General features: G+C 33.7%; 1 protein-coding gene across 1 annotated transcript in view; it reads left to right on the top strand.

Annotated features, from left to right (window-relative positions):
• The first annotated feature begins 2824 nt into the window (after positions 1-2824).
• The window catches only part of LOC120624397 (BMP-binding endothelial regulator protein), a 100875-nt gene continuing 86854 nt past the window's right edge, over positions 2825-16845 (top strand). Inside the window, exon 1 of the mRNA XM_039890918.1 lies at positions 2825-3139. The gene's annotated coding sequence lies outside the window, so the exon portion shown is untranslated. The remainder of the gene's footprint in view (positions 3140-16845) is intronic.

Here is a 16845-nt window from a genome sequence, read left to right as displayed (position 1 = left end):
CACAAACACAAACACACACACACACACACACACACACACACACACACACACACACACACAAACTTTAAACAACGTAATGAAATACATACACAGAAGAAACTTATTCTAGACAACCTTAAGGCGTAAGGAAAATAAATAATTTGTGGGTGCGAAAATTGTTTGCTGTACTTAAGTATTTATTATTTTGCTAGTGTGCCTTTATCAGTCCCCGACCTCCACAATGTATTGTTGAAGCTCCTAACACATACACACACACACACACACACACAAACTTTAAACAACGTAATGAAATACATACACATAGGGCTGACATGCAGCTGTTCTGTAAAAGCCCTTAAAAAAAAGATTAAAAAAAAAAAAAAATACATACACAGAAGAAACTTATTCTAGACAACCTTAAGGCGTAAGGAAAATAAATAATCTGTGGGTGCGAAAATTGTTTGCTGTACTTAAGTATTTGTTATTTTGCTAGTGTGCCTTTATCAGTCCCCGACCTCCACAATGTATTGTTGAAGCTCCTAATAAACTAGTCTACTTTTATCTCCAATGCATTTATTTACGAGTGTCAAAAGTGTCGTTGATAAAGAGCTTGGTGATATTAAATAGGTGTGTGGTCTGTTGCACGGAGGGCGAGCGCAATGGACAAAGTACAAAATGAGTTAATAAATACTTAATCTATGTAGTATATAATAAATAAATTGAACCTCATTGTTCTTAGACGAACCCACGGGTTTGAAAATGAAAATCTACCTCGTTTGACTGATCACTACACGACTTAGGTCTAATTATGTAGCATCATGTAATAAATATATTTATATATATTTTTAATATTTATAAATATAAAAAATAAAAAATAATATAATTATATTTATAAATATAAAAAATAAATTGAAAGATGACCTAACTATTTCGTCTTGTGGTGACCGAATCACTTGACCAACGAGTTTGGTCGATTTATGTAGCATCATGTTATTTTTGTTTAATAATAATTATTGATAGATGAAGCAGATGACCAACCCGATGGTTAGTGCAAAAACTTCAACGCATATAAACATTGTAACGCATTTGTATAGTTGCATTAACAACAATTTACTAACAGAGCCTCAACGGCGCCGTAACCGCGCGATCTTGAAACGGACGTCATTTGCTCATAAGAAATACGCCCTGTATGCATAGGCAGTACTAGGTAACAGTAACAGGTAGGTAACAGTAATACCATCTTCGGCAAAGGGATCCCAGTATGATTAACAGATTTTCATTGATTATATATTATAATTATGCGACTTAGCCCGCGTAATTTTGGGAGGCAGCGTACTGCTACATAGTCGACACCAATAGTCATATAGGAGATTTTGAGATTTTTTAACAAAAAAATTTTTTTCTGACGTAATTTTTTTTTGCAATGAAAAGTATACTATATTATTTTTAATACCTCCAAGAATATGTATAAAAAGTTTCATGAAGATCGGTTCTGTAGTTTTCGCGTGAAAGTATAACAAACAAAGTTACATTCACATTTATAATATTAGTAGGGATAAAGATAGTAGGAGAACGAAGGATTCGAAATTAAAATTAGTGTCAGCATCATCTTCACTATCAACTCAGTATAAGGCGCGGGTCACCTCTTAGAATCAGAAGGGCTTAGGCCGTAGTCCCCACGCACGCCGAGTGCAGATTGGGTTCACACGCCCGTGAGAAGATTATAGAGAACTCTAGAGCGTGCAGGTTTCCTCAGGATGTTTTCTGTAACCGTTAAAGCAAGTGATATTTAAATGCATAAATTTACTTAATTCACAAACAAAAACTGGTGCATGCGTTTCTTGCATAGAGAGTTAGTGCACTCTGGAGTCTGTACAGTGATTGTGTCAGAGCATTGAGCAGGCTCGCTATGTTACGTTTTTATTGCGACACGAATTGCGACATTAGTGTCAAACAAAAAAAATGTACTCTTTTAAGGAAAATCTACGAATGTAAATTTTGCGTAAACTAGTGTTAGACTAGAGTTTACCTATGTTATTTATATATGTTACAAGAATATGCTTGTGTAGCAGGTTTTTACGGAGACAGTAGAAACACTAATGTCGTGTACGCTTAATTTGTTACTCCTTAAAAGGAAAACAATTTTAGCATGCATAATAATTATTTATTATTTAATACATACTATTAACACGTGCTTGTGAGAATTTAAATTTTTATTTTATTGATAAAAAAGGAACTGATCCAAAAATGCTTTCGTAAGCAGTGACAGACAAATTGTCATCATAATTTGCCGTTTTCGTAACAGAATGATAACTTCTGATTTTTTTTTTAGGTCTGGTGGGAGGCCCGGGCCTTGGCTAGTTATATTATTTGTGGCTAGATAAGAGGGTTTTAGAGGGGAGGTTGCCATCATAGACTGCAACGGCAACTTATGAGGAAAAAAGTCTAAAAAAGGGATCCTTGGCGAGCCCCTCAACTTTACCTACCCTTAACCGTACCTTCAAGTAATTTGATCAAACAAGCTTGATCAAAGTTTTTTTATCAAATTGGCATTAATGTCTGTGGTACGATTTAATGGATTGTAAATGGCATGAAGAAATACGGATTTTCGTATTTTTATTTGATCAAACTGTTTGATAAAATTTTTTGAAGGTTTGTGGCCCGCATCAAGGTGGCGGACCTGCGCCATGTTGCAACTTTGAATTGGAAACCTTAGTGTGCGCTAACTATAAGACAGGCGTAGCGGATTGTCGCGGTGTAAACCTTTCTTGAGAATCGAGATAGTGGTGTTCGGAACAGGTCCGGCGCACGCGCGGGGCAGAGTCTCGGCGGCCGGCAGCGGAGACCGACCGGCCACGGCGACCACACCACGCCACGCCGAGCGCTCAGTACACGCGCTGTCAGCCGCCAGCCCGCCAGCCTGCGTGGCTCTCGCGAACCACGCACTTCGTACGCAAACGATCCACATTACGACTGACCGTTTGAGAAGACAAAACTTTTAATCCAATCCGCTTTCATAAGCTACGTTATTGTGTCTCCTTTGTTTATATTTGGTGCGATTCTCTGTTCAACTTAAAGCGGGCTTTTCCGAGTGTACTGAAAGTGAAGTGTACATATTTGAATGGCATAATTGAAGGAAAATCGAGACCTGAACCGAAAGGTAAATTGTTTTGCATTTTTTTTTACGGTCGCGCGTAGTTATTTGTTTTTATGCACGCCTGTAACTTTATATTAGAAAGTTGCATATGAGCAACGAGCAAGTTGACTTCTCGTACACGTCGTCGGTATTTACGAGTACGTAAGTACCTACTTATTTTAGTTGATGTAACTTAGCAAGTGTAGGTAAGTAAATATTCGCTAAACTTCCAAACAATTTTTTCGATCATACATCACAGCTTATCGATTAATTTCGGGGAAGTGTCCGAATACTTGCTAATTGATTTTGCATATTTTATCCTAATGTGTGTATAAAATGGTGTGTATTTTATTCATGTCACTTAGTGCGAGCCGATCACTACAGAGCTAATACCAATAAACCTGTTAGTGGTGTAACAATTTTTTTATTCTTAGAAATAGAATAAGTATTTTATTTGCAAAGCATTAAATGTTATAAACAATAGTTGCAAGAATTTCTACATATCGTTTTTATTATACTAATCCATATCAACTTTTATATTTATAACTATTTAGAAAAAAATCGAGTTAAAGTATATTTGCTTCAGAAGGAGCCTGAAAAAAACCATCATCAATCATTTAAATCAATATTATCATCACAATCTGCCTAATAAATGGCCCGTATACGTTCTTAAAGCAAAAAAATATATTGATATTACTAACTGTAAGTAGCTACTAAGTACATTCTTGTAGCTGTCTACACTGTATTAAGTAGCATTATATACTTTTTATATTGTATTAAGTAGAATTAAACGGAATATGTAATTAAATATCGTTCATAAGGGTTGCTTTCATATTTAAACAATGCGCGAAGCTGTAAGCTTTAAATCTATTTGCGTTTGCACATCACAATTCGTTATTGAAGCTTTTAGGCATCGATATTACGTACCCTCCTTTAAAGTTCGCTTTGAATTTAGACTCATAGGTACCATTTTCTAATGAACTTACCTACTTAAGGAATATATACTTCGTTTAAACCGCTTTTAGTTAGATAGGTCGTCCGTCGGTCGATTGCCTGTGAATAATATAGTTTTGACGACTTCCCTGGCGAAGCAGTATTGTATTTACATTACTTATGAGCGCAGAGTTAAAAATTAAGTCTTACCTAGTTGCGATCATTGTTATTTTATTACAATATTCACGATGCATTAGGTTATAGCTATTAAAGGCAAATAAAGATTCAGTAGCATTACTTTAAAGCAAAGCTTTGCTGTGCTTTAGTCTAAAGGGCGTGGTTGCTGGTGTGATTACAGACACATGAGGCTTAACGCCTCCGCCTCAGATTGATGGACACATGACGGCATTTTGCAGGACGTATTCATTGCATGTCCTGAGAAATGTTGCTCTGGCTTTTCACTTACGTGGTCTGGGTTTTCACGTACGTTACGTTTTTTTCTCACGTGGGCCATCTGCTTGATATGGCAACTACCAAAACAAAAAGTAGTAAAATTAAACTATGTAACAGCTAAACTACGACACACGGGTTAGGCTATAATTAAAACTCCTAACTCGTAACGCTACTGAAAATTTTCTTGACAGAAAAGAAACATAACAATCTACCTGTAAGATAATTACTAACACCTAAAGAACTAACTTACTTAACTAACTTTTAGGTTAGATCGAACTCAAGACTTAGTGAACCATAGTTAAATAAAACCATTAGGTACCACTGATCGAGTAAGGTTTCGAGCTCGTTATATCTACATTTGGACAAAGGGCACACGGTCTATCTTACACTATGATGTTAAAATACCTTAACCAACCATTCACATGTCAATGAACACTGACAATTGATATATTATAGAAATACATTGAATAAGTAGGTAAAATACTAGTTGTGAATCATCAACTCATGTAAATACTCATAACAAATACACTACGATATATACCTATCAATCGTTCACCGAAGCTTTGTTAAATCACCTATTGCATAACAGTTACAGGAAAAATTGAAATATTTCGTGCGTATAATTTCGTGTCAAGATTCGAGGAATATTGTATTTAAATTTGTTGAAATATTAATTAATTGTATCCCAGTAATCTAAATTAAATTTGTCCTTATTATCCTGTAGGCTGAACTCTTTTAGTTATTTTTGTTAAAATATATGTTTCAATTGTTTTTTATTTTGATCACTTGGAAGTTCGAACAGGAGATTGGACCAAACTGCATACAAACACACAGACAATAATAAGTTTTACGTTTATTATATGCTTTATAGCTTGAATTTGTATTAAAATTAAATTAAAACACTATTTGGAAGTCTGCTTGCCAGTGAAAATAATTATACCTAGCAATGTTTTTTTTGTAATTTTTTTATAAGAACACAATTAGCATCTCCTATTTGTTACCACAGTTTTGCCGCAATTATAATGATAAGGTTCAATTTGCTATATATGTACCTACTTAACATCCCGTGACCATTGGATTATATATTTGATTTTATGTTTACGAAACTTTAAACTGCCAAAATAAACATTGAACTTGTGTATAAATCCTTTGAAGGAGAAATCCAAATCTTTGAAGCTATACAACAAAATATATATATTTTTTTTTCATTTGTACGTTTTCGTTAAGTAAACAGAAATTATGTATGTAGCAGATAATGTACCAAAAGCCGAAATTAATTTGGTATGTACCTATGTGGTACCAGTCCTCCCCATCCTCACCTCATCAAAAAGAGTTTAGGAATATTCTTGAGGGCGGAAAGCTGAATGAAATTGTTTAAAACAAGAAACACTTAGGTATCTTAAGTTTAAAAAAAGAAACTGGGGTTAAATAGGTTCTCATAGAAAATTAAATATTTTTTAAATTTAGAATTCGCTTGTAAATTATCAATCAACGATTGCGTTTACAATGAGATACATAAATTATGAAAATTGAATGTAATGCTCAAAATATTGTGAAATGTTGCAAATAAACAAAATACCCATTTTCGTTAAAATGTTTATGTTAAACCAAGCGGTTGCTTATTTTTCAGTGTTATTGAATCACTGCTGTTAAAAAGCTTTCATTGGCGTATCAATAAAGCACGAAAGCTTTTAACCTTTTTATTTATATTACGTTAATTTAAAATATTAATTGATATATATTTCAAGATAATTGTCATCAGCTCACAGATCATGTACACACTGTTTGGTAACAGTAACGTCCACAAGTAACGGTTACCGCTAGAGAGCATTTGGCTTAAAGATATCTCGATTACAAAGCTTAAAAAGTTACAATAGCTTTTTTTATTATGGCACCATAAACCGTCGCTGATTAACACGTAATCAAGCCAAGCAAATGTTTTTTTTACGGAATGTATGTATTGAAAACTTTAAAGCAATTTTGTGGTTGCACATTTCATATACTCACTCGTGCGGTACATGTGATTACAATATGCCTATCTGACTTCGGATGTTAAGGCCTGTTTGCTCATTACAAAAAAAATCTAAACAATTTACAGGCATGAACACTCAAAGGTTCCTGTCACAAACCTAAATTCGTGGTTCTTGTACAATACAATGTCTCAGTAAATGAATGATTCATAAAACTGTATTTCTGGTAACTAGGAAAAGAATCGCGAACTATGTGATTCATCACTAAGCCCTATTCAGGGATAAGATGTATTTTTCAATCAGGGCTACCAACTTTTCTGTTCATTCCCAAACTATTTTTGAATTTGAAAGAAATTTTCTCTACCTGCAAAGTAAATAATTATGGAGAAATAAGATCATCTGATTTTGAAAATATTGACAAAAAAACACTGTATGCCAACCAGAAAATATAAATACTTGATTTGTTTTAATAAGATATCAATCTTTGTGTTATCACAGAAAGCATGATTCACGTTAGATCGCAAAAATATTAGATAGCATGACAAATGCCCGATAAACATTAAACAATTGATGACGCGTTCATAATAGTTATATCTTTACGAACTTTTTATATTTTCACGTTGTTTTTCGCGAATATCTAAATTATTAAAAAAAAACATCGTGAATTCTTTCGATAGTATAACTCAAGAGACGCACCTAACCTTTATAGGTTGATGTAATTTAGCAACTATATCTAGCATTTTGTTTTAAATATTTAAGTAAACTTGATTCCCCCTTTATTTTCCACAGTGATGTGACAATGAAATGCAATTTTCAAAATGTAATAGTACTGTTAGTTTTAGACAGAGTTATATTCTTTACACATATTATACAATAATATTAGAATAGGTAGCGAACAAAGAAAGGGTAGCGGTACTTTCAGATCTGCCAGTTTAGTTTACATTAACAAATTAGCACTATGTTCTTATAAGAAAATTAAGCACACGCCATAATTTCTCGTGTCTCTGTGTCCATTATTGTAATCAACATGTTAATATGATCTTAAGTGGAGCTACAAATTACAATGAGAACATTTGGTCGACCAGACACCAATGCTTCATCATTTTCAGCGAAAGATAGTGACTCAGAGCGGTTGTTCAGATACTCGCCCCCTTACTTACAAATATAAAATATTACTAATACACTTAAAGCATCTGAGACTATATCCGGGATTATTATTAGATTTAAATGTATACCTACCAGTACGTATTGGGGTGGTATTTATATATCCGTGAGTGGTTGAGATGAATCAGAGAAGTATGAAACTAGAAAGAGAAGAAACTAAATAAAGATTAACAAATTTAACTTTAACAGTCTTTGAAAAACGTTTAAGACGCTTTCATGAATGTGAGTTTTCTTTTATCCTTGCTTAATTCATACTGATAATATTATAATTGCGAAATTCTGTGTGTTTGTTTATTTTTTTGCTTGTTTGTCGGTTTGTTACTTATGTTTAGGTCATCCGATGCCACAGATCTTGGCACAGATTTCGTGGCAATACGCAAAGTTTTGCTACGAAAATGTTGAATTAGATTTTTGAGTTGCACCTGGCCTTTAGAATCACTTGTTGCACATTCGAGCAGACAATCGAAAACGTTGCTAAGTAAATTCTGCGCATATTTTGCCGGGTAAGTTTTAATGAATATGAATTTATTTAAGAACCATTGTGCTTTTGTATTCCGCTGCGAACTGCACTTAAATGTTGATTCACAGTTAAGGTGAACGATAATAGAGCTCCTAGTAATTGCTGCATTGTGAAGCAACAGTTTGTGAAATACTCACCTATTAGTTACTTTATATTCATCTCTGAAATAAAATATTAAATCTAAAATATATAGGGTTTATCAACATTCTCGGCTGATTGTTTCTTCTTTTTTTTATCGTTAGGTTCACCTAACGAATTAAAAAAGAAAGGTTTTAGTCACAAAGAATTTTCATTAATTTTCGTTTTTAAAAAATGACTGATATAGTATTAGCATTGATGAGGGCGAACATATTCTGGCTTAAACAAAACCTTAAGATATAGTTAGGATAAAGAAATACATTTTGACGACGTATTAAGCCTACTTGGTCTTGCGGGTTTTTTATTTAAAAAATCATGTACATTTCAAGGCGCTTCTTTATTTTTTAGTTCAGTCTCAGATAACATATTATATATCTTTGTGTTCAATACATTAAATTTACAATTATAAAAGCTTATCTTTGAAAATATTTCGCGTTTTCCCTTTCAAAGTAATTTAACTTTCTGGTAGCATTAAAACTTACTTTTTTACAACACCCATATTTTCAATTTATACCTTAACGATTGAACGCAAGTCGTCGATTTGATTGATGAATCTTAATATTACGACCGTAGAAATTGTAGGTATAGAAAGGACCGACTCTCAACTAAATATTTTCCCACTCCATGGAGCTTTTAGTGTATCAAGCAATTATACAAGGATTTAATTGAGTTTATAAATTTAAAGTTTATTTTGAAGAAAATACATGATTTAATTATAATCTCATTTATGCCCAATAATGTATAAGACCGGTTTCGTATGTTGTATAGTATTCCAAAACGAGTCTTTTTCGTATATAAAATTAGATATTTAATTCCAACTGCCTATAACTTGTATGAATACCAATCGGTTAGTATTAACCAAACACAAGTTGATATCTTACGCAATGCTGTAGATGGCGATGCACGCTGAAATTTCTCACGGTACTTAATCTTATACCTATACAGTGGTTTTGTATTGAGAAGATAAATAACGTACTAAATATGCGTAATTAGATTTTTTATGTTAGTGCTTGATTGCTGCTAGCTGGAAGCTTTCGGGATGTGGGTGTACAGGCGGATGCTTCGAATATCCTGGAAATACCATGTTCGTAATACCACCTCGTTGAAGATAATGGGGAAACCCACAGAGATACTAAAAAGTGGGCAAAGGAGAAAGCTCGAATATCTGGGACATATAATGCGCAGTCCAAAGTAAGGCAAAATAAAGGGCAAGCGTAAGCCTGGTGAAGGCGGATTTCCTGGCTGAAAAATCTACGCCAGTGGTTTAACATGAGTACAAAGTCACTGTTTAGAACAGCTGTTAATGAAGTTCAGTTATCCCAAATGGTTGCTGACCTCTGATACGAGATACTCGTAGCAATAGAAAAAGAAGCGTGCTTGACTGCGATCTAACCAGGCGCTTGCTGTGTTTAATCGGTAGAATGGTCACTGGCCGCGACCGAAGCCTTCTGTCGCAGATTAGGATAATTAAGAACTTAATAACTACATAAATTAAAAATGGTGAGTTTAAAAAAGGATTCGGAGGCCTTATTATATTCTCCTACAAGTGAAGATGCAGTCTAAGATGGTAGCTGACTAATCTGTTAGGGGTTTGGCGGTTATATTAAAACCCCCTAATCGGTTTCTACGCGACCTCTTATCGGAACGCTAAAAACGTCTTTGTCAGTAGGGTGGTAACTAGCCACACGCAAACCCTCCACCACACTAACCCAGAGAAAATTTGGAAATTATAGATTTCCCCATTGCTCCTGCCGGAGATCGAAACCGGGACCTGTTCTTTATAAGAGCAGCATCCTGAATGATACCTGCAAACTACCATTTACTGCGATCACCAGCGTCTGCCCAGCGTGGTGATTATGGGCGACCCCTCCCTCTTTGGGAGAGGCCTTTGGACAGTTGTAGGCTATTAGTTTTTTTTTTTTTTTTACAACAATACACACATCGCCATCTAGCCCCAAAGTAAGCGTAAAGTTGTGTTATGGGTACTAAGATGACTGTTGAATATTTTTATAAATAAAATACATAAATACTTAGAATATACATATAAACACCCAGACACTGAAAAACATTCATGCTCAACACACGAATATTTTCCAGTTGTGGGAATCGAACCCACGGCCTTGGACTCAGAAAGCAGGATCGCTGCAAACTGCGCCAATCGGCGGTCGGTTGATTGAAGTGTTGGCAATAGGGATAGAAGAGTCCATTTTTAAGTTAAGACATTGAAAAATACTATTATTAAATGTAAATTAGCGCCAGGCAAATACCGCTTATCGGAGAGCGTCATCAATAATAATTATGCGTGACGTAGATATGACTATCATATCTATGTAGGTAATAATTTGAAGAATTCGGATTTTATCGGATCCTCCTTTTGAGGAAATGATTGTTTTCTTATACCTCGATTGCTTGTTATCACAACATTCCATTAGTCTTACTCAGTATTGCGAAATATGCACATACCAATAAATTGTTTTTAAATAGTGATAATAGGTATCAATATCCAACGTTGGGCGTAGAATTTTTTTCAAACCGATTCCTACTAGCTGTTGGAGCTCCTCCCTCATTGCTCACAAAATTAAATAAATAAAAATAACATAATTTTATTTTAAATTGGTATATAACCCCCCAATACGAAATATATTCCTAAAGAACCCTTTTCTTATAAAAACCGACCGTTAGAAAAGATAAAATAAAATTAGTGTTACTAAAATGTAGAATCCACAAACTCGCAACCGCTCAATACCATGGTTAGCGATTTATAGTTAAATAAATTAAGCTTAATCTACAATGAAACGAGAATGAAAGCTTCAAAATCTCACAAGTTTATGAAATACGTATAGCGTACCCAGCCCGCTTCGCCGCGCTAGACTTTGCTTTATTTAATTTAAACAATAAACTTACATCATTAAATTTTTAATTTGAGTCTTATAATATATTAAATCATTTATTTATCTCCGTATTCATTCTCTTCTATTCTCTTCTCGAGCGGGTGAAGATCATTATCTACACCCATGTACACCCAACAATAGAATATCATCATAGTAAATAAAAGCTGTATTTGACAGTTCAAAAATAGGAGTGCTCCATTCGTCACCAAACTTTACAGGATTACTCGCCAGGTCAATCCGGAGATTCCCTGAAAGTTTAATTGAAATCGGTCCAGCCGTTTCGGCTTCTATACGGAACATACCCACACACTTTCTCTTTTATATATAAATATAGATAGCCTAGTAAGCTTTAAGGGAAGCAGGTTTTAAAAGTAATTTTTCAGATGTGAAAAATATTGTAGTCATACACTTAATTTTTATTTACTTTTCATTGAGGAATTTACAGGAATATTTTTAGGAAGGACATAATTTTTTCATTAATATATACTATAGATTGAAACGAGTATCAAGTTAATTATTATATAATAAACTGTAGAGTGCAGAAGATTCAGCATTATATTAGGCAAACTGATAATAAAAACTGGAATATCCCATAACCAATAACCAACCAAGGTACGTGATAAACCAGAAGCTTGACAGTAAAGAATAATTTTATTATTTTATTTTTCTGATAAAGAAATTCCAATTAATGTATGTTGTATGACCCACAACAAAAAAAAAATCTCTTGTTAGAATCTTCTCGTTCTTGTCTAATCTTGTCGTCTCGTTTAGAATCGCATAACTTAGTTTGATAGAAAGATGATTTAGTGCAGATTTTTCAAAAATAGTTTTTTAGTCTGTGTACAACATAAACCACTTTAAAATATTACATAGGGTTTATTGCTGCGGGGGACCTCGTGGTATTTATTGGATATTTATCAAAATAAGTCATTAAGCAAAATAAAAAAAAAACTTTAAAAACTTGGCACCTCTGCTTTTCCAAAGGAAACAATACCTATAATTGAATTAAGAAATTGTGACGAACTTACTGATGGAGCGAAAAAAAAAAAAAAAAATATACTACGACATTACACACATCGCCATCTAGACCCAAAGCAAGCGTAGCTTGTGTTATGGATACTAAGATGACTGATGAATATTTTTATGAATAATATACATATAATACGTACAATATACAGATAAACACCCAGACACTGAAAAGAATTCATGTTGCATCGGAAGGTTTTATTTTTAAACCTTAAAAACTTCATATAAAAAAGTACCTATGCAATCAATAAAAAATTGCACGTAGCGATCAAAGTTGCAGAACCAGTGGGATTTAAATCCGCATCTCGGCTATCAACACCAGAGTGCTTTTACCAATAATTCAGGTTCTTACTCGCCGATGCTGCTTTCATATACATAATATATTTTTATAAATTTTAGTCGAGGATTGAATTTCCCTCATGTATAAAATAAAAATAATTTAATAAAAATGTGTAATTACAGTTTTTGAATATATAGCTAACAACGAAACCCTTATAATATATTGTTAGTTTATCTTTCGGCCGCCTATCGGTTCGTTAGTATGTTTCCTAAGAGAGCGTATGTATCAATTTCAAATTTGTACCGCACTTAAATTCTACCGTGTGGTGACGGACGGCAGATCCGAATATAATTAAATAAATAAATAAATAAATATACTACGACAATACACACATCGCCATCTAGCCCCAAATTAAGCGTAGCTTGTGTTATGGATACTAAGATGACTGATGAATATTTTTATGAATAATATACATATAATACGTACAATACACAGATAAACACCCAGACACTGAAAAGCATTCATGTTGCATCGGAAGGTTTTATTTTTAAACCTATGGAAATGTATTTATTTTTAAACCATCGGAAGGTTATATTTTAAAGTTATGGGTACTAAGATGACTGATGAATATTTTTATGAATAATACACATAAATACTTATATATACATATAAACACCCAGACATTGAAAAGATCCATATTCATTACACAAACATTTTGCAGTGTGGGAATCGAATCCACTGCGCCAATCGGCCGTCAATTATTGTTACTATCCCTCCTCTGCCCGCGAGTGTCGTACGAGATGACTTAGGGACTATAACCGAGAACGGGCAGCAGCGTCCTTTGTGGTAACACTACCATCTACTGCTATCACTAAACCGCCTGCCAAGCGTGGTGATTATGGGCAAACCCTTCAGTTTGGAGAGGCCTTGAGTACAACAGTGGAGTGTAATGAGCTATTGATGATTATGATGACTAAAATATATACGTATTTGTAATAATTAAAGCTCTACTTACAGGCAGATCTACTAACAGTCATATCTAGGTAGAATTTTTGGTGCTCATGAAGGTGAAGAAATAATGACAGTCTATAGCCAATACATATTTGAAAATTTAATGTATGTTCAAATGTAATGTATTTAAAAGAAAATGTGACTGCAATAATTTGAACGTTAGAAGCAAAAATAAACTTGCAGTGCAGTTCACTAGACTACACAAAATAAGTAATTCATTAAAAGGAAATTGTATACAATTTTACAATAAATTATCCGTTGGTATTATCTTAGGCATGTCACTAAAAAAGTTCAAAGTTTGTAATAAGCGAAAGCATATAGAAAAGTCCTATTTTAGTATAAAGGATTAGGTAAACGATAAAAAAGCTTGGGTGTGAATGACAATGTGAGATGGTGATAACAAAAAAAACACCCGGCTAAGTTTGTTGTGGGCTTCTTCTTAGACCAGGGCGCGTTTGGAACCCTCGTAGAATTTAGTTTTAAGTTTACGATTGTAGCCATATGTACGTAACATGAATGTAGATTGTGTTTATCGCCATCACTTCTCACTGCTATGTACACATTTTGTATATAATCATCGCATCAAAAGTGCCATTTATGAGCCTATTTGAATAAAGAAATATTTGACTTTGACTTTTGACTTTGGTGAAAATCCGAAAATTAAATTATTCAATAAAAGTTGTCGAAATAAGAGGCTGGGATTTATAAAGTTGGGTTACTAGGTTAAGTGCGGTATCCTATTCATACGAAATAGCTTTATTTGCAAATTTCAAAAGAGTTTTTCATTCGCTCTGAAGCCACGTAATTTTTAATTAAAAAAAGCAGCGAATATAGCTTAAAAAAAATTGGTGCTAGTAGTTAGGACTTCGGCTTTCTTTTAAGGCGGACCGAATTTGAGCCACGTCACGCATTTCTAACTTTTCGGAGTTATGATCGTTTTTAAATTTAGCAATTAAATATCAATATCGCCCTCAAGTACGATGGGCTTAAGAGAGAGAAAGTTTCTTTATTCAAATAGGCACATAAATGGCACTTATGATAAATTACATTGCATGTAAAATATGACATAGTAGTGAGTTGATGGCGATAACTAAATTCGTCAACATAAAACTACGAGCTACGAGGGTTCCAAACGCGCCGTTGTCTATGAAGAAGCCCACAACAAACTTAGCCCGTTGATTTTCCATATTACCATCTCACATTGTCATTTAAAACTATTAAAGAAGCATCGTGCTTAGAGCAATAATTTACACCCAAGCATTTTTATCATTGACGTAGTCATTAATACTATAATAGGTCTTTTCTATAAGCTTACGTTTAATACAGACTTTGAACTTTTCGAGAGACATCTCCAAGATATCAACTGGTAGGAGGGTTACAGGGTGGATGAGAACCGGCTGTGGTGGCGCTTTTAGGCTTTTGTTCAGCTGTGGACGTCCGCAGGCTGAAAAGATTTATTTAATGGTGAAGGAAAACAACGTCAAGAAACTTGTTTAGCGTGATGGAATAAGAGCTTTTAATCCTTTCCATTCTGAGCGGACACCTATGCTCAGTATTGAGCTGGTAATGAGTTGTTAAAGATGAAGAGTATCATCAATATCTATCTATCTATCTATATATATAAAAGAGAAAGTGTGTGGGTATGTTCATTATAGGCTCGAAAACGGCTGGACCGATTTTAATGAAACTTTCAGTGAATCTCCGGATTGACCTGGCGAGTAATTCTGTAAAGTTTGGTGACGATCGGAGCACTCCTATTTTTGAACTGTCAAACTGTCAAATACAGCTTTTATTAAAAATTTAATGATGTAAGTTTATTGTTTAAATAAAGTAAAGCAAAATCTAGCTCGGCGAAGCGGGCTGGGCACGCTAGTCATTTATAAAAAAATAACAGTCTTCGTATATTCCCAATTATGCTTAAACATGGCTATGTACTACATTTTGTAAACGTATTTTACATTTTATGATTACACTTTTATTGTTCACCAAATAAAAAAAGAGATTACAGAGGTATAAACAAAGAGTAAGAGAGTACAATTTGGTGACCTTATTGCTACATAGCGATTTCTTCCAGGCAACCAAAGGCGTAAAGCATAGAAAGTGATATGATTTTTTATTGACATTACACAAATATATAACTATATTATATGTATTAGTTTAATTTAACATAATATTAAGAACCTATTGTTAGTTTTAATGAATGAATCAATCGTTTATATTAATAAACCGCAGCATCACATGCTAAGTTAGGACTTCCGAGAATAATGACTTGAGTAATGTGAATTGCTAAGACGTAGGTACATACTTCCATTCATTTTATTTAATTATAGTGTGAATGAGAAGCCCTCGACCCCCGTTATCATGTAATCTCGGATGGTCACAGCTCTAGCAATCCGTATTAAAGTTTTACTATATTATCACAATATACAATATTATCTAAGCAATACATGCTAAATATTGCTAAGTATTGTAATTAGATGATGTTATCCAATTTCTTTTGTTAAATTAATCGTTAAATTAAATTCCGAAAATGAAATTCGGTAGTACATTCAAATTTCATTTGCAAAAATCTTCCGGTCCAACACCTTATATTATTTCTTGCTTATCTACCAGCAAGAATCTTGATCTTGGTAGATAAGTCTTAGCTGTCAATGGTTTCGGAATATCTTTAATAGATAAATTGATGTCACCACACTCTTGGGAAATGAGTCAATGCACAGGAAACCTTACTGTGTTGTTTATACTGTAATGTTTACATAACATAAAAATACACGTTACCATATTTATTTAAGAGCAAATTAATTAAGTTAATTGTCTTAAAAATACCCCTTAAGCCTTAAAAAGTGTTACCCAGCTACCATGCCTCTTGTTCACTATTCCTGTAGTCTATTGGATAGTTTAAGGAAGAGTTGATCCTTACATTGTAAAATTAGGGATAGTTTGTTTTTACGGACAGACCTTTGTGTGCGCCGGTTTTTTGGACCTATGAACACAGCCTGTTTTCTATGCACGGGTAGCGAACGTTAAAGCCGTAGATGCAGAAATATCTGCAATAAATCCAGCCGCGCGTTTATATCCAATTAAAGGTGTACTGTATTGTACAATGTTATAAAGTTAGTAAATTCAATAATTTCCTGGGACATCACAAATATGCAGGATAAAATCTATATACTCCATTATATTTTATCTTTTTATTGAAATGACAAAAAACTGCTTGTTTAAATAATGAAATAAAGGTAATTTTAAGTTGTAGGTACTACTTATATTATAGTTGAATCATAACTAATCGCGGTATTGGATTTTTTTAAAACAGTCTCTATTATTTGGAGATTTTGTAGGTTTAC

The sequence above is a fragment of the Pararge aegeria genome, chromosome 6 (genome assembly GCF_905163445.1).
Source record: "Pararge aegeria chromosome 6, ilParAegt1.1, whole genome shotgun sequence".
NCBI lineage: Eukaryota > Metazoa > Arthropoda > Insecta > Lepidoptera > Nymphalidae > Pararge > Pararge aegeria.
This window is presented reverse-complemented; position numbering and strand designations above follow the sequence as displayed.